The sequence below is a fragment of the Brachyistius frenatus genome, unplaced genomic scaffold (genome assembly GCF_029030835.1).
Source record: "Brachyistius frenatus isolate BFR_SWC_R1_liver_20210118 unplaced genomic scaffold, ASM2903083v1 Contig_13, whole genome shotgun sequence".
Taxonomy (NCBI): domain Eukaryota; kingdom Metazoa; phylum Chordata; class Actinopteri; family Embiotocidae; genus Brachyistius; species Brachyistius frenatus.
This window is the reverse complement of record NW_027210612.1, coordinates 4,935,352-4,941,479: the sequence shown is the minus strand read 5'-3', so window position 1 is coordinate 4,941,479 and position 6,128 is coordinate 4,935,352.

Sequence of the window (6,128 nt, the reverse complement as noted above, 5' to 3'; positions counted from 1 at the left end):
ATTAGATATAAAATGTTTTAGGCAAATTCAGGTTACGCCTCACAGAAAAATATTTTTTTTTAAAAAGGTTATATGGGAGTATGTATTACTGTATATAGCTAACCTGAAAACAATTTCTCAGAGATATTTGTACCATATATTTTTGTCAAAAACAACAAAAAGTAAAGCTCCCCAACAGCTATTTTTCAGCCAACACTCTTAGAATCTGTGTCGCATCACATCTCCTGACAAACAGAAAACTGATGCATCTGAAGATTGGAAAGGTGCCTGACAGATGTGTACTGGCAAGAAAACACTGTGATTGTGTCTGTCCATCACGGGGCACCTTGTTTACTGGTCTCACTCAAGAAAATACGGGTGTTTGCGTCGGGATGTGTTAGTGTGTGCCGCGGCTGACATGGCTTTGTCTCTGAATATTGGACAAGTCCATTATTTGTGCTGAGACAGAGCCGAGTTGTGCAATGACATCTAGCACTCAGCAGGCACAGGAGGGAGGGATCATGTATCTGTCTGCAACACATGAAGGTCTAGAGTTACTGAGCTCTTTTTCTGAGTGCCCTCTGTTTTTGGCCACCTGCTCCTCCGTGAGATTCGAAGTTGTGGATTAAGCACCTACACTCAATCTGAGCTATTGGCCAAGCCTCCGCAGAGCTTTAAGTATAGATCTTCACCGAGTCCCCAGTTGTTTGAGGGTCTCTGAGGCAGCAGATGTGTTTTCAGACCCCACTTAGCTAGACACTGGGAGTTGATCAATGGAGGGGAGGAAAGGCACCACGGAGGTGATGGAGATACCTGCCACTGCAGCAGCACCGGCTGATCTGTTACTGACAAATACTCTCCCTGGGACATGAATCTCCTCCGGTTCCCTCCAACTGAGCTGGAGCAGATGAAGAGAGAAAGACAGAGAGGGTTCGTCCAAAAAGGATATAGCATGTAGAAAAAAGTAAATCATCTGAGGACACGTCCTGCTTAGTCCAAAGTTTCAAGGTTGGACTGGTGTTTTGAGTGTAATGTGGATGAGAAGAACCCACAACTGGGAAATCTCTAATAAACAGCTTTTTCGCTTTGCGCAAGACATTAAAAGGGCCGTAACATGGACAAAGCTCATAAACTCAACAGGAGCAGCCCTGGCCTCATTTCCTCACAGACATAACATACAGCATATTGTTTCATGGGGTTTGTCATGATCTTCCCTTCAAGGTGCATTCCAGGACATCGGAAATGCAACGGAAAATTATAATTCCTTCTTTGCTTGAGATTATTTTTTGGTCAAACTGGCTCTCCTTTCAGGTGGAATTTTTCGTTTTGTTATTGCTGAATATCCTTTTCCTTGTTACTGAGCATCACCATGTTCCATTCAAATGACTCAAATATTTTCTGCTGTGTAAACATTATTTGTGAAACACTGCAGATGCCCAATGCAACACTAAGAGAGAAATATGTCAGACCATTTGCCAAAAAGAGACCCAAATATTTGTACTTTTTGACTGGTTAAACACTGAGCAAACAAGCCTTTACCGTCCACTCTGCACAGCTCCGAGCTCAGCCAGGAATACACGCTCACCCGTGTGTTCCTCGTTTCAGAGAAGTTACATGTGTCAACCGGTATGCATCAGCAGTGTGGGAAGATTAACAACAGAAAAGAGACTGAGTCAGTTTTCAGTGATTGCACGGGGCGAGCTGGGCCATTTCCCCAAAAGGTAACTTTGTTTTCATTTTTGTTTCTCAGCCTGTGATCAGCCAGTTTTCTCCATCCGCTCTGCAACTGGCTGACTGTGCTTCCTGTGATTTATCACATCGGCAAGAGCAACCTTAAATTAGAAACAAAAGCGAGGGCTGTTGTGAAAAGAGAGCATGTCTTTGTGTTAAAGCGGATGGATCAATCGTACGTAGTGTGGAGAGACTAAAAGTGAAATCTGGGAGGATCAAGTTGACAGATTTTTTTTTTTTTAGGTGCCAACAGATACAACAAACACACACTCTGTACCTTTGACATCAACGACTAATCTTTGTCAGTGATTCAGTCAGTAAAGCAGGCTGCTGACATCTTGTCAAGACTGAGATATCAAGGGGATAAAAAAAAATAAAAAATAAAAAAAATCGATAAATGGAGACTTACCAACTGTGAAAGTTTTTCTCACCTTACTGCCATTGTTTTTCTTCAAAATGTTGCATTAATAAAAAAAATATTTTTACCGTTGCTTCAGCTGAAATTGAATCAATGTCATAGATTTCAAAATTTCACAACAGCTTTCACAGCAGATTCCTATTTTAATAATTCGCCTGCTGCCCAGTGTCTTCATGCTAAAGGGCAAATTTAATGATCAGAAGTGACAATAGTTTATTCAGCCGCTGCCATTTTTGATACAAATCATTTGAATCGAAACAGTTTATCCTTCTCATATTTGTGCTGGAACAAGTGGTTATTTAATCGACTAGTCAATCGATTGGTTTTCACTATTTTATACCATTACAAATGGTTTTGGACCGGTAGTTTGAGAAGTCACATCAGGCTTCTGAAGGGACAACTCTCAGACATTTTACAGATGAAACAAAAAAGAAATATTTGTCTGAATAATCAATAAAGAAAACCATGAGGTGCATCCCTAACTGACATGCTTTTGCTGGTTTTAATAATTTACATGTTGGACCGCCATATTGAGAAAGTTCTTCAGACTGAAGGTGGAACAAGAACTGATCATTGCTTTACACAATTTTGAAACAGTAAAACTGTCGACTGTTAAAAAAAAAAAAATGTCACGTGGCGTGTCACGTCATCAAGCAGTCGTTGATGTCACTCTGGCTGTAGACCAGCCGACCGTCACTGCCATCCACAGAACCTACAGTAGTTCAGCTAAAAGTACACTGAAGAGTATTAGAGCTCTACTATGGAGGTCAGCATCTGGTATAACAGCCATGAAAAGTCAGTCAGTAACAAGATTATAAGAAAAAGTGCAGCAGCATTAACTCCACAGCACAAACAACACTGATGGTGCCCAGTCCCTGCCACAAACAGAATAAATATCCTTTCACCACTTCTCTTTAGATTACCATGTACATCCTGAACTTATTTTGTTCAATGATAATTACTCTTCCTTCGGCAGATAAAGTAGTTCACTCTGATGTCCCATAGACTGTTTCATCCACACCGACAGATTTATCTTCCATGTCACCAAATATCCAAATCACTGAAACAACATTACTACCTCAAAAAACAAAAACAAAAACAAAACAAACAAAAAAAGCACCCTACAAAGCAAAAATGTCAAGCTACTCCTAAAAGAGAAAGGCACTCATCTCTTCTTAAACTAATTATTCAAGGCTTCAGGCACTTAACATTTGAAATCCATCCGGCTGTGCTCGGCCTTCAAAATGGACCGAAAATCGATGATACAAGGAGGATGCTGATCTCCCTAAAATGAATCCATGTCATCCGGGTAAACCATGTTATGCTGTATTAAAGTATGCACTAGACTGATGACTCATTCCATTACTTTTTTTCATTGCATATTGCTCTGGATTTCAACAGGAGTGTTTTCACGTTAGTCTGTTCTTTGGCATGGTTAGGTTGAGCATTTCAGCTCTCCTTTTTAGATGTGCATATATACTGTATATGTCTCTTCATGCTGTCAGTGTCTGCCTGTCTGTAATCTGAGCTTGCGCCTGCTTCACCATCTGTGGGTGGCTGTGTGGGTGAGTTCAATTCCATTGTCCTCGAAATAGAGAAGACAAGTTTAGGTTCATAAATGTAGGTTTCAAGATTCAGACCGAGACGTGCAGGACATCATAGGCCAACAATTTAAAGCGCGATACAATTACTGGCCTCAGGCCTTTACATTGTGATCCGTTTTCAGAGTTTTGCTGATTTCAGACACACTGAGAATTTGCAGACATGGTAGATGGGCTAAAGGGTAGAAGGCAGACCAGTAAGATTCAGAAGCACCTTTTAAATTAACCAAGCAAATAACAAGTTAAAAAGAAAACTGCAAGCAGTGATATGCGGGCCCTCGCAGCTTCACGACGGGGATCCAGCGGGTCGGGGCCGCCGGCTCCCCAACATGCAGCACACAAGGGTCGGCATATTCCAGCTTGCAGTTTTCTTTTTTTCCTCGATCTTGTTCCTTATTCTTCTTCTTCAAAAAAAAAAAATTTGCTTTTTGTTTTTGGCGGCTTTAAGATCTTCAAAAACTCATGAAACTTGCATCAGGCACCAAGTTTCATGAGTTTTTGAAGTTTTGGTTTGGAGCATCGTTTGACCTTAAACATCAACTTCCTGTGTCACGGCGAAACATCAAACTTAGCCGCATCGCCCTGGCAATCCTCTATCCTCTATACTCTATACAAAAATGAATTTTGGGTCACTTTTTGGACGACATGCTATAGTATGACTTTTCTTTGAATATTTTGGATGACTTTTCATGACTTTTTCTGAACTGACATGCATGCCTCAAGTTACTTCTCATTGTGAGGCAACTGCTCTAACGCCACTGTGTCATACTATATCATGTCTGAAATATGAAGAAAACAAAAGTCACTTTTAGACTTTTTTGTTTTGTATTGTTGTTGACCTTTGGTTTGGTATTAGTATGACTGCACGTACAAACCCTTTTTGACTTTGAAAATGCCGGCCATTTTTTGAACAACATGCTATAGCATGACTTTTGGGCCCTAACGAGTTTTTGTTTTCTTTGGGATGTAAACAGCTTTATTGTAATTCCACTTGAAATTATTTGTGTTTCCTTAATAGATACCCGATAACTTCTAATAGATAATTGTTGTGTTTGCATCTTTACAAAGACAACTGTGCTCTCACTTACTTTTGACAGATGTTAAAAGGTCCCATTTGGCATATTCAGATTTCCATTTCTTTTTTGATCATAAACCACGTAAACCTTATGTGCTAAATAAATACTGTAAAAGTGTCAAAACGCTCAGTCCACAGAGAAATGCACACTGTGCATATTCAGAAACGATGCCCTTTTACTTCTCTAACTTTGTGATGTCACAAAATCCTGCTCCTGTCATGTGTCCGCCCTCAGCATGGCCCAGTCTAATGTGGATGAAAACACTGAGGGGTTATTGCCTCACGGAGCTAAAAAGCTTCAAGACCGATGAAGACGTAGCTGGCCTGGATGTTCGTCACTCAGAAAAGAGTCAGCCAAATGAAAGACAGTGTTTTTAATATTAAAGCATCTCAGAGAAACAGACATAAAACAACCTGTTCTTGTAAAAGGGAGAGAAGTTTCAGGGAGATGTAAAACTCTATTTAGATGTTTTTTAGCGTTTAAAATGACAAAAATATCTAAATAAAACACAGGAAAAATGTTAAATATGGAACCTTTAAACTCAAGCATACTTTAAGGTCAGTATTATCTGCACCTTAAAATATAAATGAAATTATTCTTTAACCAAAGAGATGTAATTCACGGGACCCTGAGTAGTGTCTGCTTGTTATACTTTGTGGCTGCATAATGCCCAAACAACCCCCAGCTATCAAGTAGGGAAGCCTGGAGAGGCAAGAACAACTCACCGCAACTTGTCACTTCTCTTTAACCCTCCTGTTGTCCTTGGGCCAAAATGACCCGCAGCTGTGTTCAACCAAGTTCTATTTTATTTTCATATTTTTTGGGATAATTGGTGACAAGGAGGCTGTGAGGGTTTCTTTAAAGGATGATGACCAATGATCCCAAAAAATATAAAAATATAGAAATAAAATAGAACTTGGTTGAACACAGCTGCGGGTCATTTTTGACCCGAGGACCACAGGAGGGTTAAGCTTGTCGTTTTGAATGCGGAGCAATAATTTTGGCAACTCAAATGAGTGTATTAGCATTTTTGTCATCTCCTGTCAACTGCATTATTTATTTATTATTTTTTTTTTTTCACTTTATTAATCCCCGAGGGGAAATTTCTTCGCTACAGCAGGGGGGCTCTCAGGGGGGAGCTGCTGCAACAGGCTGCCACTAGCGCGGCGCCAGGTAACCTGACCTGAGGTGCATGTTTTTGGTGGCTGGATAGTAAGAGGACAATGCTCACACAACCTTGAGGGAAGAAAAAAAAAAATCAACCTGGAACGATAACAGTGAGAGGGACAGAAAACGTTCGGTGGGCGGCTGACCCTTTAAAAC